This window comes from Rissa tridactyla, chromosome 2 (genome assembly GCF_028500815.1).
Source record: "Rissa tridactyla isolate bRisTri1 chromosome 2, bRisTri1.patW.cur.20221130, whole genome shotgun sequence".
Lineage (NCBI taxonomy): Eukaryota > Metazoa > Chordata > Aves > Charadriiformes > Laridae > Rissa > Rissa tridactyla.
The window spans coordinates 51,033,468-51,055,671 of record NC_071467.1 but is presented as its reverse complement, the minus strand read 5'-3'; positions in this window follow the sequence as shown (position 1 = coordinate 51,055,671).

Genomic DNA, 22,204 nt, shown 5'->3' with positions numbered 1-22,204 from the left:
TAGCACTTAAAATTTAACAACTGACGAGCACATTTTGCAATTGGCTGCATTTCTCCATTTTATTCTCTTCTGGGATTTTGATATCCCTGGCAGGGGATGTAAGAAATGAAGGAGACAGTCCTTCAGACTGTGAATTATCCAGGAGTAGCAATAAGGCCTGTAATGTCTGTGCGTCAGAGGCAGAGGAGAAAGAGAACAACCAGGGATCCTTTCTAGTCCAGCAGGGCGAGCAACTCTATAATTATCCTAAACGTAGAAAGATGTGGAGTTTTATTTGATGTGATAAAAAAGTAAATGTGTTGGGTTTATGTGGCAAGGTTTTGGTAACAAGGGGGCTGCAGGGTTGGTTTCTGTGAGAAAAGACCAGGAGCTTCCCCCACATCGGACAGAGTCAGTTGCAGCTGGCTCCAAGATAGACCCGCTGCTGCCCAAAGCTGAGCCCGTCAGCGATGCTGGTGGCTCCTCTGTGATAACGTATCGAAGAAAGGGTGAAAAACATGGCACAGCAGCTGTGAGAGTGAGCAGTGAAAAAACTGTGAGAGAAACAGCCCTGCAGACACCAAGGTTTGTGAGGAAGGAGGGGGAGGAGGTGCTCCAGGTCCCGGAGCAGAGATTCCCCTGCAGCCCCTGGAGTGGACCATGATGAAACAGGCTGTCCCCCTGCAGCCCATGGAGGACCATGTTGGAGCAAATATCCTCTCTGCAGCCCATGGATGACCCCATGCTTGAGTAGGCAGGACGACCCCATGCTTGAGTAGGCAGACGTGCCCTGAAGGAGGCTGCAGCCCATGGAAAGCCCATGCTGGAGCAGGCTCCTAGCAGGAGCTGTGGCCTGCACAGAGAAGCCCATGCAGGAACAGGCTTTCTGGCAGGGACTGCAGCCCGTGGCGGACCCACACTGGAGCAGTCCATTCCTGAAGGACTGTGCCTCCCGGAAAGGACCCACGCTGGAGCAGTTCTTGAAGAATTGCAGCTTGTGGGAAGAACCCGTGTTGGAGAAGTTCATGAAGGACTGTATGCTGTGGGAGGGACCCCAAGCTGAAGCAGGGGAAGACCATGAGGAGGAAGGAGTGGCAGAGATGAAGCAGATGAAACTGACCGCAATCCCTATTCCCCTGCACAGCTTGGAGGAGAGGAGGAGAAGAGACAGGAGTGAAGCTTAGCCTGGGAAGAAGGTGGCAGGGGGAAGAAGATGGTTTTAGTTTTGTTTTTTATTTCTCACTGTTCTACTCTGTTATTAACTGGCAATAAAGTAAATTAATCTTGCCCAACTTGAGTCTGTTTTGCCCATGACAGTAGTTGTTGAGCAATCTCCCTATTCTCATTCTCAATCCATGAGCTTTTCATCTTATTTTCTTCCCCTTTCCTGATGAGGAGGGGGAGTGAGAGAGCAGCTGGGTGGGCACCTGGCAGCCAGCCAAGGTCAGCCCACCACAGCAGGTAATGCACGAATACCTTATCATTAATCTGTAGTATTTAACCATAGTTGCCTTCCCATAGATTAATATAGAGGGACATGCCACACGCTTCTCGTCACCTTCCTTTCTACCTGATCTTGACTGAATGACCAAGCACAAGTTTAAGTAAGAGGAGACTTTCCGTATAATATTTCTCTTCTTTTCATTCAGACCACATTATATGAACTCATGGTATGTGAACCAAGCAAGAAAAGTACAGTAGTCAGAACTCTGAAGGGCTTTAGTATTGCATTAGTGAGTTTCACTCCCCTTGGTATAATATAAAAATGGCAAAGATGGTATGGAATGAGCGTTTTTAATAACTCTCCTAAGTGTTCTATTAACTGCCGTGTATCATACAAATGAGATGCAGAAACTAGGGAAGCATTTTCAGTTGCTGAGTAAAAACAATTTAGGGTGTAAATGTACTTCCAGATCTGCACATAGGAATCCTGCCAATTAGGCGTCTGTTAATTTTTATTATTTTTAAAAAAGTTTTGGGAGAGAAATTCGTGACACAACAGCTCTAGGAATATCCTTGTATCTAGTCAGTGTGCTTTCACGGCTAAGAATAGCCTGCAATCTGTGCCACGCTGTAATGGTTGATGGTCACCTCCTTGCATTGGACAGAAGTCAGGGCTCATGCTGGCTCTCTGAGATGTCTTCTGTCCCAGGTTTTCACCTGAATACCTTCAACCGCAGTATCTGAGACCTGTCAACTGCCTTGGAGAGCCTTGATCTTCAGACACATCTGCAGTCCCTCACAGGGGCTGGTGGAACCAGCTTGGAGTGGAATTGCTGGGGAGATATCTTTGTATATATATATATGAGTAGAAAATGCTTATGCAGCTAATTAGAGGTAGCTGCGACATTTTGTGGCATGTTGATATAATGCCATTAAAGTGAAAGGTCTGTCAAACACCTGCTGCTCTCTGCGACCTCCTACCTGGCAGCACCGTGAGGACAGAGATTAGAAGCATGCACAGCAGAAAAGCTGCTGTGTGGCATGCCTTTATTTCAACCAGTGTATGCCACACACAGCACAAAATACTGCAATCTTTATTGTTTTCAATTCTCCTTTGAAGTCCTTGGCAATTGTATTTCTCTTTGTCAGTACACAGATACCATTGTGAAGAGGGATGATACTTCTTAATAATGTATTTCTCTCCCTTTCTCTCTCTCTTTTCTTATTTGTATTGGGAAAAGTGGATCAAATACGTGCATTTTGCTTAGAAGACACAAAAATTCATGGCTATTCTGATCTTTTTCAGGAAGGCTCAGAGGAAGACTTATACATTGACCCACTATTGATTATCTCTTTCAAAAATGTTATGCGGAAAAACCTCTTAGACTTTCTGTACAGAATCTGACCTTTAGTAAAAGGCTAATCATGCTCTAGAAAAGCTGTTTTAAATGAGAAATATCATAATTTTAGGTACCAGTGTAGGCAGGAAAACCACTGTGTTGACCAATGTGAACGACTCTTCTGAATTTGAAGTAATGAAAAGAGTGTAACTGCAGATGCCAGGATTATGTAGTTTATACTGCTTGGGTACTTCCTAAGGATCACTAAAACCTCCTCCAGATCTGAACTGGGACAGTGGGCAAATGCACTTCTGACAAGGAGGAATTTTTATGAGTTGCATTTCCCTGCTCACATCCAAGGATCCACTGGGCAAGCATCTCCTTGACAGTAGAAATATACACAATGAGATTTCTTGAGATGGATCATTGGTCATCATATAAAATGTCTTGATTTAATTGGTAAATGGAAAGGATAAGAGTAGGCTACCATCTAGTGGATGCATTGTAAAATTATTACATTTGTATTTAACCTGTTTTGTGACTAGAATGGCTAAACCAAAGAAAATCAATTCTACTCTCATGTGCTGAAGTGCCACCTGAAAGCACTCTGCCCATATATGCATTCAGGCTGATTTTAAAAAATCTTGCTGTGCTTTCTTCTGATACCTCAAAGCAGCTCTGCTACTCCCAAAGCTAAAAGAGACAAGGCAGGTAATACCGTATTTGATAGGTGTCCTTATTCCTCATTGACCTCTGGTATCAGGATACAAGCATACAGCCATACATTAGTATCTGCAAGGCAATTTTAAGGTGTAGAGCACAGAGAGAGGTCTGAGACAGACAAAAAAGAGGAAATTAGGCATTTAACTCAAATACCGTGGTGCGTGTCTTAAAGGCACAACATAAAATATGAAGTGTGGTGGGTAAGACTCAGCAATTCCTAAGGAAGGAGTACGAGTCCAACTTTGTTTATACCTCTGCTATACCCAACTGGCTTCAGTGCAGTGATTTCTAACCTGAACTGCCACGCTTGCCTCTGGAGGAATAAGACCTCAGGAGCATCTTGATATACCGATGTGCCTCTATGTACACTATGCTCTCTGTGTGATGTGAGCAAGAATAACAAGTGCAAGTCATGCAAATTATGACTCCCGAGTCTAATCTAAATTGGTGAAATCATCACTGCAACTGGACAGACAGAAAGGGAATGGAGTTGCTGGATGTCTTTGCCACATGTCTTTGCCACATGTCTTTGTTGCTCCGAGAGCTGCGTCTCAGCTGTAAAGGACACAGTACTAAATGCAAAACTTATGGATAAAGAGCTGGGAACCAGGTTCCTTAGATGAAGATTCTTGTCACACAGAGTGCTTGCATAAGAGAATGAGAGGTAAACGCAAAAATAGAGCAGCCTGATCTACCAGGCTTGTGGATTACACTGATGATGCTCAGTTCTGATCAGGTGGTGTAACTCCCTGTGATAGTGGCTTCAGAATCATTTATCATTGCTAATGGCAATGAGACATGACATAGATCTACCTTATTAACTAAACCACAGGTTCAGTTTCTTGAACAATGGAAATACGAGCTGGCCTGTGTGCCCAACCTCTTCGTGCTGCCTGCTGTCCTACCTTGACTCTCCGTATCTGCACAGGGAGTGGAGGGCTTGTGCTGTGGAATGAGCACATGGTATGTGCCTCCCTGCAGGGACGGACTATGAGCTGAAGGGAGTGTTTGGAAGGGTGCTGTAGTGGCTGGAGCCCCTCCTTCCCTCAGCACTCAACCGGTATTGCGGCGGGGGGCGGACGGACGGACAGAAACCTCAATTTGTATGGACCTGTAGTAGACGGCTGCCTCTGTGGAGCAAAGAAAAGGTAGGCTGAGGATGTGACAAGCCAGATCGTGAGATATATTCAGCTAGCTTTAAGCTAGCTGTCTCCAGTGGTGTTAGCAATATAGCCTTGGGAGCACACAGTTCAGTATAGGTATTTACCAGCTATTTTTTCACTCAGCTTTTAGGGCAAGCTATGCCACTTCTGCTGTTCCAGTATAACTGAAACTAGCCCAGCCAGCCAGCTCTATGTTACAAATTCTTTCCTAGACTGGTGGTAACCATAACACGAAAAATACAAACTTCTTATCTACCTCATTACATATGCCAACAGCCACGTTCTTTAACTCATTACCTGTGAAGCTTTGGACCAGCCTGGCTCGAGGTTTCTCAACCGACTGTAGCTGTAGTTGTTTCGATAGCTCAATTTCTGTGTCTAAGCAGACATACAAAACAACAGAAAGAGAGGAGGCTGGAAAGGAAGCTTGCTCACGGTCAAATTCAGGTGGACAGTTGTAATTCTGCCAGGCTCGAGCAGCAGTTCCTCCCTAGAGGTAGCAGCCGCCTCTCTGGTCCATCGGTTTCTGGCTGGAAGCTGGAATTGGAAGAGAAGTCTTCTGGCTGCATGATGTTTCCTTCTATCTCTTGGTGTCAGGAGACAGCACAAAAAGCATTAGGTAGACAGGCAAAGTCCAAAACAGGAGTTCTTCAAGTTAAGCAGTGAGATGTGGCAAATGCCAAGCCCTGAGGTTTATTATTAAAGCCCATGGGACTTGCTGACAGGGCACTGAGACTACAGAAAAAGACAAACACAAAAAGAGTTGTGGACACTCTCCACCTCTGATAAGGTAGAAACTTTCCACTTCTACGTATTTTTATATTTCTGCTCCACAGAAGCCAAACAAATCCTCTTCTAGATTTTTTCTAATAGCCTTTGTCCAATTGATCTTAGCCTACCAAGGTCATACCATTGAACTTCGGTTCCCAAAATAGCATTCCCAACTTTCATAAAGTGTGCCCAGGTAGGATATTTTTAGATAGGTCTGCCTGAATTGATCTTCTAGAGAAGTCTCTTTTCCACATGAGTTACCTGCTGCCTGTTACCCACCAGAGCACCAGCACTGTAGCATAGGCATTCCTGAACCAATATGGAGAAAAACATTCCTGTTTTATAGAGGATTAGGATACGATTACCTCTGGTGTTTTAGCTACCTCATTATCCAAAGGGTAAAAATTATGCCCAGTGCTACCAAAAAGGTTCCCAAATTGTAAGAGAAGGTTCCCAAATCGTAAGAGAAGCTTCAGTCTATCACCCAAGTTTTGCAAAAAGAGGCACAAATTAAGAACATAACAATATTTGTACACATATGAGTTGCCAGTAATATCCGAATCCTTATAATGCTTTTCCAGAAAAAAAAATTGTTACCAATTACCAATAACCACAAACCCTTCGAATTCAATATGGTGAGGTGTAAACATGGAATAAGTTCGCAGAATTCAGCAAATCAAGGATAAATATAACCAGAGGATACATTTTGGTGAATTGGGATGTTTTGTGAACAAGATGTGAATAGTAAAATTTACTGGCATGGAAGGGAGCTGGAGATTCCCCAAGACATCGGAATTGAGGCACAGAAGCTCATACATCTCAGGAAACAAGGAGAAAAGGACAAGGTGCTGAAGAGGCAAGAGGGCAAGAGGGAGAGGAGAGCAAGGGTCTTTATGCTGACATGCTCATAGTCAGCTTCCCAGGATGAGGAAGTTTTCTTTTGGCCCTTTTACTTAGCCTGGGATCTGTCTGCACTGAACGAAGATTTACTTCGCCTGAATTGACATTTCTATCTGCTGCTGCATTTGAACTTTCACCCCACGCTTGCACCAGCTCATAGTCATGTGCTTATCTCTGTTTTGGAGAATGGAAATGTTTTAAAAAGCCTTTCCCCCATCCAGTCTGTGTGACCTTGCATTGAGCAGAGCTAGGCAAACACTCAGAGCAAAATCCAAAAGTGAACCTGAAACCTGCCTTTGGGTTTTGTTATGAACTTGAAATTAAGTTTTACCATACGTTTTACAAGCCTAGGCTGAGTTGGAGGGGACCTAGGCTGATTTAATGTTTTACAGGGAACCATTTGATACTCAGAGGTTTAATGTGATTTTGGCTTGAAACAAAGCAATCCTTGGCTGACTTCAGTCGTTTGAATCCCATATCCAAGGTGAAATCCAAGGGCTGTGTAAATTTAGGGCAAATTGAAGCTAGCGTGTGCACACACTTGCGCACACAGGTTGCATCCTAACCCACGTCGCCAAATCCTACACGGGCTTGTGGCTCGGCTGAGGAACATCAGGATGTGTCTCCTGAAGTACCACACCAGAGCTGAGCATGCTGGCAAAACATGACTTGTAGACAATTAAAGATCAGAACCCTGCCCTTCTATAAACAAACACCTCACTCTCCGTATGTTTGTGGAGTAATAGTGACATCCTGTGGCCAGTCCCGATTAGTCCCAAGCACGGACAGGCTGTTTATTCCTACTGGTGCTAGACATGAGGACCTGCTGAGAGAAAGGATGAAGGCAGAGCCAGAGAGGGAAAAATCCCACCCTTCCTTAATCTAGATGTTAAATTTAAAAGGAGAGGAAAGAGTTACAACACACTTGCTCTTTAGTCATAATCCAAACATTACGGCCCTTAGCTAATTTAAATGTAAAGTGATTTTAAACATGCTTTCTGAAGCCGAGCATAGAAGTGAATACCCCTGGGAGCCACTGGGCATAGCAACTGGAAGAGGGAATAGGGAAACTGAGCTTGGAGCCTAGCGCAAGGAGAGGCTACTGGTGAGGTGGGAGGCAGGGATGTCTGAGACCATCCTCCAGAGCCTTCTGAGATGATCCAAATCAGGCAAGTATAAAGGTACAAGCAGGAGGTAGCACTGAAATGGAAGAGCGGTTTCATTTCCCAAGCACACTGTATTTTGATGTTAACAGGCAGAGCCGTGGCACTGTGGCAGGTTCAGTGAGGGACGGCTCTTTTTTTTCCTTGCAGTTGACATGTTCTTGCTCAAGTACAGAGGAAATATACGGCCAGGTGAGTCAAATATAAGGCTTGCCCAGAAAAGAGAAAATTTAAGAGGAAAAAAAAAATAGGTGTAGGGCAGCCAATAAATTGTCAATGAAGAGAGAAAGCAGGCAAGGAGAGCAGCTGGCCAGAGCCCAGCAGAAGAAACTCATTGCCTGGGAGACCAGCTTTCTGTGCTACATTATTTCAAAAGCCAAGAAGCCACTGGAGTTCAAGGAGAGAAGAAGCTGGACAGCCAAGGTGACTTTTCTTACTGGTACTCTCATTTTTATTGCCTAAATTACGGTAGCTCCTGTGATGCGGCAGAGATACTGTTCCTGCCCTGAAGGGTCCACCAGTGGTGTTTTGTTTGATGCCTTGGACGATGTGATCCAAGGCCAGCCAGACTCAAGGAACACGGTGTGCTGTGGGATTATGGCTGAGCTGAGTGGCAGAAGGGAAACATAAATAGGGATAGACTGTCAGAGACAGAATATGGTTTCCCATTGTACAGAGGAAAGGAGGAGTAGGGGAGAGGTGAGGTTGTGAGGTTTCCTAGTGACCATGGCTTCCTTGTAGAATTTGATTGTCCCAACACATTTACTGAATTGCGCATGCTTGTTATATGGGATGGAGCTCACATTGTATCTGGTCTTTCAGAGAGAATATTTGGTCTTGCAAATATTTGATTTGCGTTTGGAGCCTACAAGGTAGTGGTGGATATAAAGTCATCTCTTGACACTGGCTTGAGATTCAAGTACATGTTGCCTACAGGGGCAAGAGATCTGTTTCACTGGACAGCTGGCAGAGAAAAAAATGATTTAGTGATCCTGCAGAGCTTCAGACTACTCTCAAAAGATGGACTGAATTTCAATTGATGTGACTGGTCTCCCGCCTTCTTTTCAGATATCTGTAGTGTGTCCACAAGTGTCTTTTTGTGATATCAGGGATCTGATAGAGAAGGACCGCTCACCAGAATAAAAAATAAGCAAAATTTGCACAAAGCCACATTAGCTAAAAATCAAATCACTGTCCCTGGCGGCTGGCACAGCAAACTGTGGGCTGGTACACCGGGCTGTAATTCAGTGTCTCTGAGAAACAGCAGAAAGACCAGAGGAACTGAGGGAAGAGTCAGTGAGGTAAAACAAGACAGATGCAAGAGCACTACTAATGTGGCCCTGAAACAAAACAGCTACCTGGAGAGAGAGTTTGGGGACGGAATGCTGACTAAAAGAAGCCAGGAGCCGTAAAAAGTGAAACAGGCTCCTGTTGTCTGGTTCTCTGCCTGTGCTCTGGGAAGTAAGACTTCATGCATTTCTGTAAAATAAAAGGAACTATATCCAAAATAGTAGATCGTCATGTTTTTCTCACCCTAATGGGAACAACCCACAGAGCCTTGGATTTGAGCTAGCTGCTTGGGCAACAGCAGCTATGGTGTGATAGATCAGCAGAGTCTCTGTGGTGAGTTTGTCATCACGGCTGATTCAGTGCCCTCCGAATTCCTGCATCTCATCACTGTAGTGCACAATTCCCGAATTAGGTTGTGGTGCCAAGTATCGTGCTCTCCTACTTGCCATGCTCTGATTGAGTTTGTAGGCCTTACTAAAGCAGAGGTAATGCTATTAGTTTTCAAGAGTGGGATTCTTCAATCTGATCATTAACTTTCTCCATTGCTCCTTGCCCCCTTTGCTGTAACTCTTTCCTGCTGCATCCACAAACTGCTACTTCTGCTGGAATGGTAAGAGACAGGAATCTCTTAACGGTCCACTGGATCTCCCTCCACCTTCCCAAAGCCTGAGGTTTACAAAAACAGCTTTTGGGATCTCTCATGCTAGAGGAAAATAACATGTTAAGGTTTATCCCTCCTCTTACTGAGATTTTGCTTTTGTTTTCATTTGGGATGTAGTACCTCTCAGACTTAAAATCAAAAATTAGCTAAAATAGACAAACGTGTGCAACTGGACCATGTCTGACAAAAACTATTGCTAAACAGATCACATCACAATAAAATTCTATGGATGTCTTCAAAATATATAAGCATAGCTGGCTATTAACATGTCAAAGATGTTTAGGAGGGTAGGAGGGTTAAGTAGAAGTCCTAGAGAATCAGCTCTTCTGTCCCTTGATATCCTCACATTGGTGACATTGATGAAGATGCTTGTTTTTTACTTTTGATTTTTTTTCTGCTCTTCTCTGTCCCCCTTCTCTTTTCCTCCATTCCCAGATTTCAAGATCCTTTATTCTGTTGTGAAAAAGGATGGGGTGGTTACTGCCTCTGCAAGCGTATAGGCAAAGGAGAAATTCTTGTATTTCATGAAGTCTGGTAAGGTCTGGAGATTTTTCTGCAAAGAGACTGGTATTTCACCTATTTGCCTTGTCCTGCACCTCTTTTCCACTATGGCCTCGAGTCTCCAGCACGCAACTGCCTCCCTGCCAACAACTTCCCCTCCTAGAGCATTACTGGGTAAGTGCACGCGTCCATGTGTGCCACAGCCCAGCCTGCACATGGTCCATGCTGGACCCGAACCGTTAACAACCTAGTTGTGTGCCGCAGGCTACAAAGAGGTATCTCTGATGGGCCATGCTGAAAGTCCATAACTGAGACCTCTACTGTAAAAGAATGCTTTTCCTCGCAGTGCCTCTTTTCTTTCACTCAATGCTCCCAAACTGTTCTGTACCCCTTGTAGACAAGGGGATTACAAGGTCCAGGACCCTTACTGTTTTGGAGCAAGGGGCAGGGCTGGGGAGAGCCCCGGAGAGGCTGGACATGGACAGGCAGGCTGCCAGTGCCCTCAGGGCCCTAAGAATAAATGTCACACAAACATACCGGTGCCCATTAAACTTAATAAGCAATTAGTTCAAGTCGTCATAAGTTTAAGTAAGTCAGTACATCAACTAACTAATTAACAGCATGCCCACAAATTGGCTTTACTAATACGAGGTGCTAGTATCTCCACCTAGTTGTCCTGTGGAAGCTGCCGGAGCTACGCGAGAAGGAGCTTGTTCCCAGGCACGGTATGTTTCTGGACTCTAGGAAAGGCAGAGGAGGAACGGCAAGAGCAGCCTGCTGCATGTCTTCATTAGGGAAGTTTCACGAAGCACAGTCGTGGTTCTAGTAACACACATCCAACATCACTTTCTGCTTCAGACGATTCATCGCTCCTGTACGATAACCGGCGCACTGGAAAAGTACATATTAGAGCAAGATGTGAAATCTAGCAATTCTGTTAAGGTTAGAAAAATTCTGGCTGAGCTGCAGCAAGAAAACAGGTTGTTAAATGCCAGCTGAGGCAGAAGGTTTTGTCTCATTGGAACTCTACTTATTCCATGCTTGAACAGCTCTTGCAGCAGCAGGAACATGAGCAAACCTATGTATACAAAAGACAGGCTTAGTAGATATTAAACTGGCATTCATTTATTGGAATTCATTTTGGCTGCTTTTCCTATTTCTCTCCAGGAAGCCTTGTTGGTGGCAGGTGGGAGTTAAGATAGCTGTATTTCTGATACCCGCATCACTTACCTGTAGTCTAATCTGAAAAATTAAAAGGGACACTTATTCACTAGCACTAAAAAAGATGGGGGTTTTGGAAGAAATTTGGGCTCCTTTTTATTATTATTATTTTTAAACCCTGAAATAATGCTATGCTTCATTCCTATTTCACAGAGGAAAATGAAACCCTGGGACGAATATATTGGTCCCTGGAAGGCAATTCATGTAAACAAATTAATACAACTCAGGCCTGCCTCCTTTACATTTTGTTCCTTTTCTTGTGCAGCCTATTGATTGATTTACCTCAGGGAAGAGATTCCTCTGACTCAGATACTAAGCAAGTTCTTAAGGAAAATATCAGCTTTAAAAAAGGAGCAGAAGAAAGAGCAGCAGTTGCAAAAATTGCTAATCTTTCATTTGCAGGAGCCACTGAACATCTGGATAGTATGAAGCTCCTTTAACCCCCCGAGTGCAGAAAGAATTAGCACCAAAGGGCAGCCCATGCTAATTCAGTGCCATTAAACTTGTATAAGCTAGAAGAATGTGATGTTATACTTCCATAGGGCCATATGGATACCGCTTTGCACTTTGTATCCATCAGAGGGACTAGCAAAACTAGTGCAGTACTATGCAGTATGGCTTTTAGAAAGATAAAATAGCCCCTGTGCAATATTACACAATATTACACACGTCTGTCATATCACATCTTGGAACCAACCTACCCTTTTAACTATAGGTGGAGAGCTTGTCCACTGACATGTAACCTGTAAGCTTCTGTGTTCGGAAGAGGAGAAGAATTAAATAGTGCAATAAAAACAGAGGCTTGATTTTTTACTTTTTTTTTATGGTTGGGAACTCTTATTTTTTTAAGGAACCCGGCATTTTATTCACCCTGCTGACTAGAGACTTTGTTTTCAGACAAGTCTTTCTCTTATGTCTCCGGCATTAAAATATGACTTCCTGTTAATCTTGCTGCTTCCTTCATTCACCTTTGTCCGTAACAGAGGGGAAAGTGAAGCACTTCCCTTGGAGCCTCCTTCATAGCTTTCATGTTACATTCAGTTACGCCTTATTTTAGTACTCTCTCAGTATCATCTTTCTGAATGGTGAAAAATGAATAGGCTTTGCTTTCAAAGTCAACATTATCTGCGCTCAACAGTAACAATATACTTAACATTTTATAGTGACTTCCATATGTAGATGTGGATCTGCTTTAACAAAGACAGGGAAATTATTTTTAGGCCATTGGCATAAAGGGCAGACATGCACAGAAGTTAAGGCTAAGATTTTGAAACTTAGCCCCCCCACCCCGTGACGACCGGACAGCCAAGACGCACAAACCTGAGTAGCTCCTTTGTTATGAGTTAGTATCAATGTTTTCTGATTTCTTTGCCCTTACATAGGCGTACCTTAAATATGAATAATTCCTAGCATCTTACCTTTTGAACGATCTGTAAGATCAGTCAGCATACACCATACATCCGCCAACGTATGCTTTCATACATTAAGAAAATTAAAAAGGATTATAAACCAGAACTGTTCTTTAAGCACAATAAACCGGAAGGAGAGCACTCTGCTTACAAAAAACCCCTACTTTTTGCAATTATACGAAATTCCAGTAATCCTTATTTTCCCCTATTGCTATAGGAAGCCTTCTCACTGAAACTCTGACTACACGGGAAGAATCCTCTGGATAATTCTTCAGGGACCCAAGGATTGCCAAACCCCAGTTTTTGAAGTTCCCTGGGGCTGGGGGTTTAGGTAAGGACTCCACACTTGGATCGAGCCTCAGGATGTGCTTGTTTTCTCTCCTACAGTGGTGAGTCAGATCAGATCCGATTCGCAGGCTCAGCCTCCCGCTGGGCAATAAAAACACCGCTCTCCTTTTGGGTATAGTTTCCAGCTCCAAAATAAACACTGAGAGCAGCCAAACTATGGTCAAAAACCATCTAGAATGAGCACACTGGGTTGCAAGGGGGATGTCAGGAGGCTGTCGCTTCAGACAGTGCACCCTGCCGAAACTTCTCACATGACCTTCAGCATACAGACAGGTCTCTGCTCCCGTCAAACCCAGGAGAAATGTTTGTACATTCCAGTTAATTGCGAAGCTTGGCAGCGGAGCAGCAGAAAATGACTGCAAAGCACAAAAACATCACAGAGCTGTAGAGTGGCCTGCAAACCGCGCAAGCTTAGGGGGTCTGAATTCAACACATCCAGACCCGGTTCAGAAGAAAAACCCCAAATTATACCAACCCCATCCCCTGAACTACACTCCAAAAAATCCCAGAGTGGGATGCTGGTGCTATTTTTTTTTAAGGAAAATAAGCCTAAGGAATACAACCTTATTTCTTCCCCTGGATTATTTGTGTACATCGTCAGACTTGCCATACAGACCCGCCCTCTAAAGCTGTTTAAAATAATACACCTTATTGTTGTAGCATGAAAGGTAATTCGCAAATCTCAGGAGAAAGACATGTGACTCCTTTGGCAGAGGGGCTCTTAAAAATCATCTGTCACTGCAGAGCTTCCAGGCTACGCCTCCCATCCTGGAAGGCTCCTAAAGCGAGCTATGCTGTGTTAATGACAATATCAAGGTGATTGCATGGCAAAGGCCGAATGTCTTGTTTTGAGCTATTTTCTCTGAGGTGAGTATCCAGCTGAGCCACTCAGTCCTACCAGAGTTCGTTCCCAGTGCAGCTTACAGTCTTCACTGCAAGCGCAGTCTTTGCTCCTGGTGCGTGGAGCAGATGCCTTTTTTGTGTCCACAGACCACAGAGAACTTAGTGATTTCTTAAACAGTGAAGGAGAGTTGACATGTAAACCACAATGGGCTGCTTTTTTTGAGTGAATGCTCCGTGGACTTAATCAGACTCTCTGTTTGTCCATAACAAGTTCAATAGTTGCTATTTGCTCTTAGATCCTCAGCTTCATTAAATGAAAAAGTTTCGGCTTTTGCCAGCAGTTAGTTGCATCTAGATCTATAAAGGCTGCTCTATGTCTCTAAGATGAGACATAAAGCTGAGGTCTTGACCATCTGTGGTCATTAAGGATCCCATGGCATGCTTCAAAAGGTGAAGGTGGTAGCTTTCGTCTCAGGACCAAATTCTAGTCTGAGTAACTAATTTTTTCCATCCTAAAATTCACCCTGAGCTTTTAATATAAGATACAGTGGTTTTCTTCAGTGTTCATAATATAGTGGTGGACTGCTAGCTGGTTGCCACATTCTACCCCAGAAATTATAACATTATAGCAGTGGATTAAATGAAGTGTGCAAGTACACATGTTCGTCCTGTTCGTCACAACATGACACAGACTGAGCCTGTCTCAGCACAATATTGTACATACACACATGCACAAAAGCACGTAGCCCACTCAGAATGACAAGGTTTTAATTTTTACTTACTTATGAAATTATAAATCTGGTATCTTACAGATCCTGAGCCTTCACCGGTCAGTGGAGAGGCAGATCCCACTGGAAAAGAGATAATGTTGGCTGCGAAGGAAGAGCGATTCCTCCCATGTCTGGAAGCTAAAAACAGTGTGTAAAAGCAGAATAAATTATCTACCATTACCTCAGTGAAGTGTTTTTAATTTACTGCCCTGCTGGATGCAGAACACACACATGACAAAAATAAGAAGGACCGTATTTGTCTTGAGTGTGCTTTGTGTCCCATAATGCAATATACTGCACGTTTAACGTCCTGCCATAATGTTTTGGTTGACTTTTTTGGAACTGTGCTAAAAAAGGGAATACATTTAACCCCAAGATACCTGCTATTCCAAATTAGTGAACCCATCTGTCTGGTTTTGTGTCACTGCTGAGGTCCTGTTCTGAGCAGAGCCGAAAGATTGTATTGCCTGTTTATTTCAGTACATGTTGCAAGTACTCAGGCCCTCTCTGCCAGCTCTTGATCTACAGAGAACTTCAGGCGGTTTAGCTCTACATATCATCATATCTATGCATGGACCAAATCCCTGAAATAGAAGGGAAGCCCATGGAAAAATGTCTGGCAAAAGAGACACAATAGATTGCAAAGTACTTGGAGAGTCCACTTGATTAAATATGACACAATCATTTGCAGTTACATTTCTTTTTAACTCTGAAAGATAGAACGGAAGATGGACTACTTGTAGCAAAGCATGGAAGAAATCTGGACATTGCCTGGAGTACAGACCTCTCAATAAAAACCTACCGAAGCGGAGAGGTCAGTGCCTGCTTTTCCGTCTGCTTTTGTGGAGAGTGGAACTGTAGGTCTAACCATTGGAAACAATTTTTCTATAAACTTCAGTTACTCGTAATACAATAATTCTTCATATGGGCTATAAACTTTTGGTTCCCCTCTCTTCCAAGTTGCAAGATTGCAGTGAAACTTGGCAATACGCTGTCTGTTGAAATGAAAGGGCCTAGGTCAGATTCTGATCTCCCATTGGCCTTACACCTGTGAACTGACTTTGATGGAGTCATTTTTTACTTACTCCAGCATAAGCAATAACAGAATCAGACCCTGCATATGCTTTTTATCTAAAGCTGTGTTCCAGATGTGTTTATGTAAGCTGTTTTCAATAAAACGTGTGCATTTTAAAATGTAAATGGATTTTTCTTTAATTATAACCATATGGACTGTTATTAAATTTTCATTTTAAAAAGTGCAGATATAGCTAGCCCAGCCACACCGAAGCGTCACAATGGGTTCGCTTGACCAGTGCAGCGTTCACACAGCACCCAGGTAAATGCAAGACTCTGAAAGTTAGGAAAGACGGGGAAAAAATATCAGAGTGCATCTTCAGGCTTCGAAGTCTGTGAGTCCATCCCTTGGAAAACTGTGCCTTCTTGATTTTCCTCATATTAGGGTGCCTTATCCCATTGAGGTACTCACTTCCCTCCTTTTCAAGAGGAGGAAAAATTAAGCGCAAAGCTGGTTCAGCATATTCCTGCAAGCTGGGTGATCACTACTGCTGGGTGCCTTTTTTTTTCTGCCTTAGCTATAGTTTATCAGCAGTGCTCAGGGCTCAGCTTCTTTACAGACTCAGCCTGTGACTTTATGCCTTGAAAAAAAAAAAGCCCTCAAAATTAGAGACTTACATGGCTGGATCGGTCTGTTAGGAGAATCTGTGCATGCCTGGGGGGGGGGCAGGTCTGAAATAAACATATTCCTCCCCCTCCTTTCCGCCTCTACGCTGCGATACCACACGCTGAGGCTCCGGGAAGGAAAGGTCAGCCTGCTGCTGCCCCCAAACCAGCGAACCAGCCTTTGTGCACAATCTCAGCAGCGGTGCCTGAGGGGATGAGACCTCCCTGACTCTCCTGCTCGGCTCTGCCCGTTCCTGGGGGTCCGCGTACCCCACACAGCCTTTCGCGCAGCTCCGCATTGAGGGGCTGGTTCCCAGCCCAGACTGGGGGATTGATTTTTTCAAAGACGGGAAAGTAGGGGCAAGTAAAGTAGTTTTGATTGATGGATTTTCCATTAAAAAAAGAAGACAGATTTGTTAATGAATAAATGTTTAAGAGAGAAATGTCAGTTTTGATGGAGTTTTTCGTGTGATCTTTCTGAAATGAAGCATTTCAGAAAGGTAAAAGAAAATTCACTCGAATAACTTCTTTTAATTTCACATTCACAGCTCCATGAAAGATGTGCCTGGTATAATCAACACTATGCTTATGCTTTTCCTTAGCACATTTTGATATTACAAAATGGAATTTTTTCCACTATTGTTCCACAGTAATTTTTTAATTTATTTTATTTATGTGTTTGTTCTGTTTGTCTATTTGGAACAACTATTTCTAAGTGCAGAGATATCCTCTGAAAGTGAATTTTCTCAGCTAAACCTGATAACATTTCAAAGTTCAGTCATGCTTTGGTGCCACAAGGATGCCTTCTTCCTTGGATGACTGGAGAACACAGACCATGCTTCTCACCTACTGTCATTATTGCTTCCTTACCCCTTAATTTCCACGTTCTGGGCATGTTGGATATTTATGTTTTACCCATGTCTTCTTCAGAATACAGCTGCCAACTGATGGGGAAGTTCAGTCATCTCAGACTTGGACAAGTTAAGAATGTTTTTTCTCCTGGACTTGGTTATTGAGGGCTCCTGGATCATGTTCAGTTGTGTCCCAGTAACGTACGTCAAAGGAAGGATGCTCACACAGAACAACTGCGCTCGCCAGAGCGCTCCTGTGCTCTCTTGAGAAGGGAAGAGTTTGATAAATGCAGAAAATGTCTATTCCTGGCAGTGGAGAACGGCCTCCTTCACCGCAGGGCTCAGGCTTTCCCCAGACCTTCCCTGGCCTGCAGTCATACATGCTTGGTTTGGCTGCACTGTGGTGTGTTAGGAAGATGTGAAAAGTGAGCTAGATGGCTGAGCTGCCCCATCTGCATTTTGTTTTCATTTTAAAATTTAATAAAACCCCATGTGGTTACAATTGAAAAAAAAAAATTCCATTAATGTTCCCAAAATGATTCATATCTAAACCAAAATGTATATTAACCTCCCATCCCCCTTCTCTAGTGAACAATAAGATATATTTTTCCATTGAATCAGTGAAAATCACTAAATAACTTATTACATCATCAACCCAAACCATGTACTTTTACTTATTTGTCTAACGACTAGCAAATGAAGCTTACGTATCGATGCCTTTATATGCATCAGGGAAGAAAGGGTGGGGCATGTGAATGAGGAATCTAAACAGAGATTCTTTCATATTTTTATATATTTTAAATAGAGGTAGGTGTTTCTGTCTGGAGACCATATGTTTGGTTATTTTTTTAACAATCTGTATGTATGAAAAAAAAAAAATTACAAGTGGTATGGACTGCTACAGTGTGGGCTCCTCTGGAATTCTGGTGAGGTGATCTAGGCATGAAGAGATGTCCAGATGAATAATCCTTTTCCTCCGGCCACGTGTTCCCTTATTTTGATCTTATCCGAACAACACCCGTTCCACAAAGTCCTGGATGTGCTTTTTGGGGAGCAGCGGCAGAGTCAGAGTCGAATTACCATCAAAGGGCTTAGCAGCGTCAGGCTGGATGATGGTACGGGGTGAAAGTCTCATGGGCAATTTAATGGCACCAGTGCTCTGCATGTGGAGACACCAAAGCCTCATAGCAGCAGACAGGATCAGTCTTTTACCCCCAGAAACTCTGTGGCTGAGTGCGCGAGGGTTTCTCTGCATCTGCTGCACTAGCAGGGTTTAACGCGTACAGCAGGGCAGTTTTAATTTCATCCAGCCTCCACCGTGATCGGTTTGCTACAGAAACAATATCCCCAGAACACAATGGCACTCCCAGCTGCAGGAAAAATGAGGCAGCCACCTTCGAAGTCATCCTCCAGCCCGCCCTGCGAACAGCCTGTCTGGAGGCACAGCACATCACCGGGTTCATCTTCCACCCCCCGGGAAGTTGTGTGTCATCGCCTCTGCAGCGCGCCTAAACCCCGACCGGGGCTCCTGGGTCTGCGTGTGCCATGTTGCAATGTGCAGGGCTGCTGCCAAAACATGAGACCAGCTGGTTTATTCATTTTACACTGTGCAAAAATGTTATTAAACTGCACCATACAGATAAGTACTAGAAAAATTGCTAGGTTATTTTTTTTTCACATAAAATTAGCCAATTTGCTGGTGTATGTAATTGTAAAGAATGCAAAGCATCCCATTCAAGTGATTAACCTCTTAGTTAATAAAAGCAACAATTGCATGTGTATAAATAATATAATAAAAGGAACATTCATATCAAAGTAATATAGCTCATACTATCCTGTTTCTCTCCTTAATTAGTAAATAATTCATCAAATTCTGCAATGAATTGTGCTCCCACCCACATTTCTTCATCCAATTATCATGAAATAGGAAAGCAGGAGTCTTCCTTCTTTGAAAAGGATGTGATAATGAAATTGTTCAATAGCTCTTCTCAGCCCTCTGCTAGTCTAAATTAGTACTTCCTTGGGCATACTGTTTCTTTTGTTCATTTCTTCCCTGATTCATTACTTTTTTTTTAATTGAAGGTATCTTCTATGTTAAATGTCATTTTACACTGGCATACTTTATGTTCATCACAGTTTGTTTTCAGCAGACACAAATGAAATTAATTCTACAGTACAGACGAACGGCAGTGCTTAATTGCCAAAGTGATCCTTCATGCTTTAGATTTTATCAGGCAAAAAAAATTCAAAGAATGTTATAAAATACAAGATACAAAAGAAGATGCATAAGCAAGCACTCATAAGATCTCAAATCCAGAATTCAGACTGCCCTTGAATCAATATCCTGTTTAAATAAGATTCTTCGTCAGCTGATCAAATTCTGTTTCTTCCATGGGATCTTTGCTGGACTCAGTGCCTGAAAAACGAACAACTATCCAGTGTTGTCTTTCAGCTATTCGGTGTGTGGCCGTGTGTTTTATGTACCTCACCACATTCAAATCCTGCTCAGAGGACAGAATTCCTCATCTCCTTGTGGACATGTTTATGGTACTCCTCGCTGCAGTACTGGATGGCCTCACACAGTAAGGAACTGATTTTCACAACGCTGACATAAAACAAAGAAAGACCGTTGTCTGTCTTTTATGAATGGCAAACAAAGGCACACAGATCCAAAGTATTTAAGAATTTCAAGTACTGAGTTTGGGGTATCAAGAGTCTGAGTTTTCTGAATTATCAGTATATTCCCCAAAGCATTGCACCTATTCAAAGCACTGCTGTTGTTAGAGTCCTCAACAGCTCTGAGTGCTCTGGTATTCCCAATGGGACAGGAAAACAAAAGTCCCATGAGAACAACTGCCTCCGAACCAGGCTGCCAGTGCCTCACTGGGAGTCCACCGTGAATGTGCAAGGAAAGAGCTCCCAGGAGCTTGAATTGAGTCTTTACCCAGCCCCAACCCATCTGTGCCAGGGATTTGCAAACTTTGAGAGAATCCTGGTTGATCTTTGGCTGGACCATGCCTAGCAGGGACCAGATGTTGAGGACATGAAGCTGCTAAAATCTAACACTTCAGAAGCTTGGTGCTTCCTCACGTTTTGAAGGGTTTGCATCGTAAATCACCTCCCATTCAAAAGAGTCATAATATCAAATATCAGATCTCTGTTTTGAAGTGTAAGGCCTTCAAAACTCTCAAAGATAAGACTACCAGAATTTTAAATTTGGGAAGAACAATACCCTCATTGGTTTTCCAATGTAGTTTATAACATAGCTGAAAACATTTGACGGAGATTTTTAAAACCAGTCAGCTTGGGCAGTCACCTGGTATTGAGAACTTCAGCAAAAATGGCTGGGTATGGCAAGTTAATAAGCAGGCACATTTTTTCTTTAATAGAACTATATAACACATGAGGCCACCAGCTTTGCTTATTATAAGGTCATTATGGAAACTATATTTAGGGAGCTATATTACTATTTGCTTTATTTCTCCATGTGGGGAGGTAAATTTCACTATAGAAATAAAACAATGAAAAAGTGTTAGCTTGTGTGTGTTGTTGTTGTTGTTGCTTTTTTGCTTTTATGTGTAAGCACTCTAATACTTAATGCATTGTAAGTAATACTTAGCGCATTGTAAAAGAGATTTTTTTTTCAGAATCTACTTCAATTTACCTAGTAGTGATATACTCACCAATGAATATTGATACTCAAATCTGTTCTTGAAGATTCTGAGTCCGCCGTGCTGCACAATTTGAAATCAAAAGCCCCCCCAAGGATTAGAAGAGACATATTGTCTTCTTCACTCCTCTCTGGAGTGTCAGCTTTATTTTTCCTTGTTTTAAAAAGAAATCTCTTAGTGTTATGATAGCAAGGAAAAACTGAAAAATATGACCCCCAAGTGTCAGTGATGTCCACCTGAAAAAATAGCCGTATACTGTGAACTTCCACACTCAGGCTGCTGAGTTCAAAGGCTGCTAAATCAGATGCCAGTTGTGTGTTTTTTTAAATGAAGTTTTCATTGCTCCTTAAAGCAAAGGTCTCCTCTTACCAAGACCTACGCTATCTACTTTGATTGACTCTCTTTTGGATAATCTTTTACCATAGCAGAGGGGTGCTGAAGTGAGGAATTAAAGAGAGTCAGATGCCCACGGCTGACGACATGACTCCAGAAACAGGCATTCTGAGAAGGGGACACAAGTGCACATCGAGAAAGTCAAAGGTGTGGTCAATACCGAGGGCTCCCTGCGAGGGAAACCAGGCATTGCTTTCCTCTGTAACCATGGCGCTATGGAGCTCTGTTTTGAAGACATCAGCTTCGAATCCAGTGTTTTTGTAAAGGCTGTGAGTAACTTTTCCAGTATGGAAAACTGAGCCTCCAATCATTCAGCAATTTTGGTGACACAAGCTGTGGTAGATGGTACAGGATTTTATCCTTTTTTTTTTTTTTTTCTTTTCTGTAGGCTTCATGCAAGGATCATTTTCATGACAAAGCAGTGCTCAGTCTCGTGGTACAAAGGCAATGCCAGTTTTCTTGGTTCTGTGTACAAGCAGGATCAGGCTTGGAGTGAAGGTGGAGTCCTCTGAACCATCAACTCTTTGACAAAATTAGTTATCTCTGTTTCCCCACATAAAGTGAAATGGCAGCATTAAAATTAAAGCACAAATAAAATAGCAGCTTTTAAAATACCAAACGACATAGTGGAAGACTTGCTACATCGCCTTACTATGTGAGGACAGAATATTAAAGATTATTTTTTAATGAACATATGACTCCTCCCCCCAAATATTTGGATCTAAAGCCTGATAAATCAAAGTATTACTCACCAGACGACGAAAAGCTTTAGTCAAAGGAATTTAAAGATGTGTTAATTAGTCAAAAGAGAGAGCCCATACAGTCTTGTAAACATTATAGGAGAAACCTATTAAAACCAATGAACAGATATTAATTGAATATGTTGTATAAGAGCTACAGAGTTCACACAAAGTGCATCTCACTTGATATTAAAGCCTGTGTATATGCAAATGCATCAGCTAACAGATTAGCTTGCACTCTGTTTCGATGACTAGCTGTGAATAACTGAAAAACGTCCTCACACGTTGCCTGAATATCTACTAGCAAAGCTGTTATGTGCTTCATGGGTACAAAGTGTAAAATA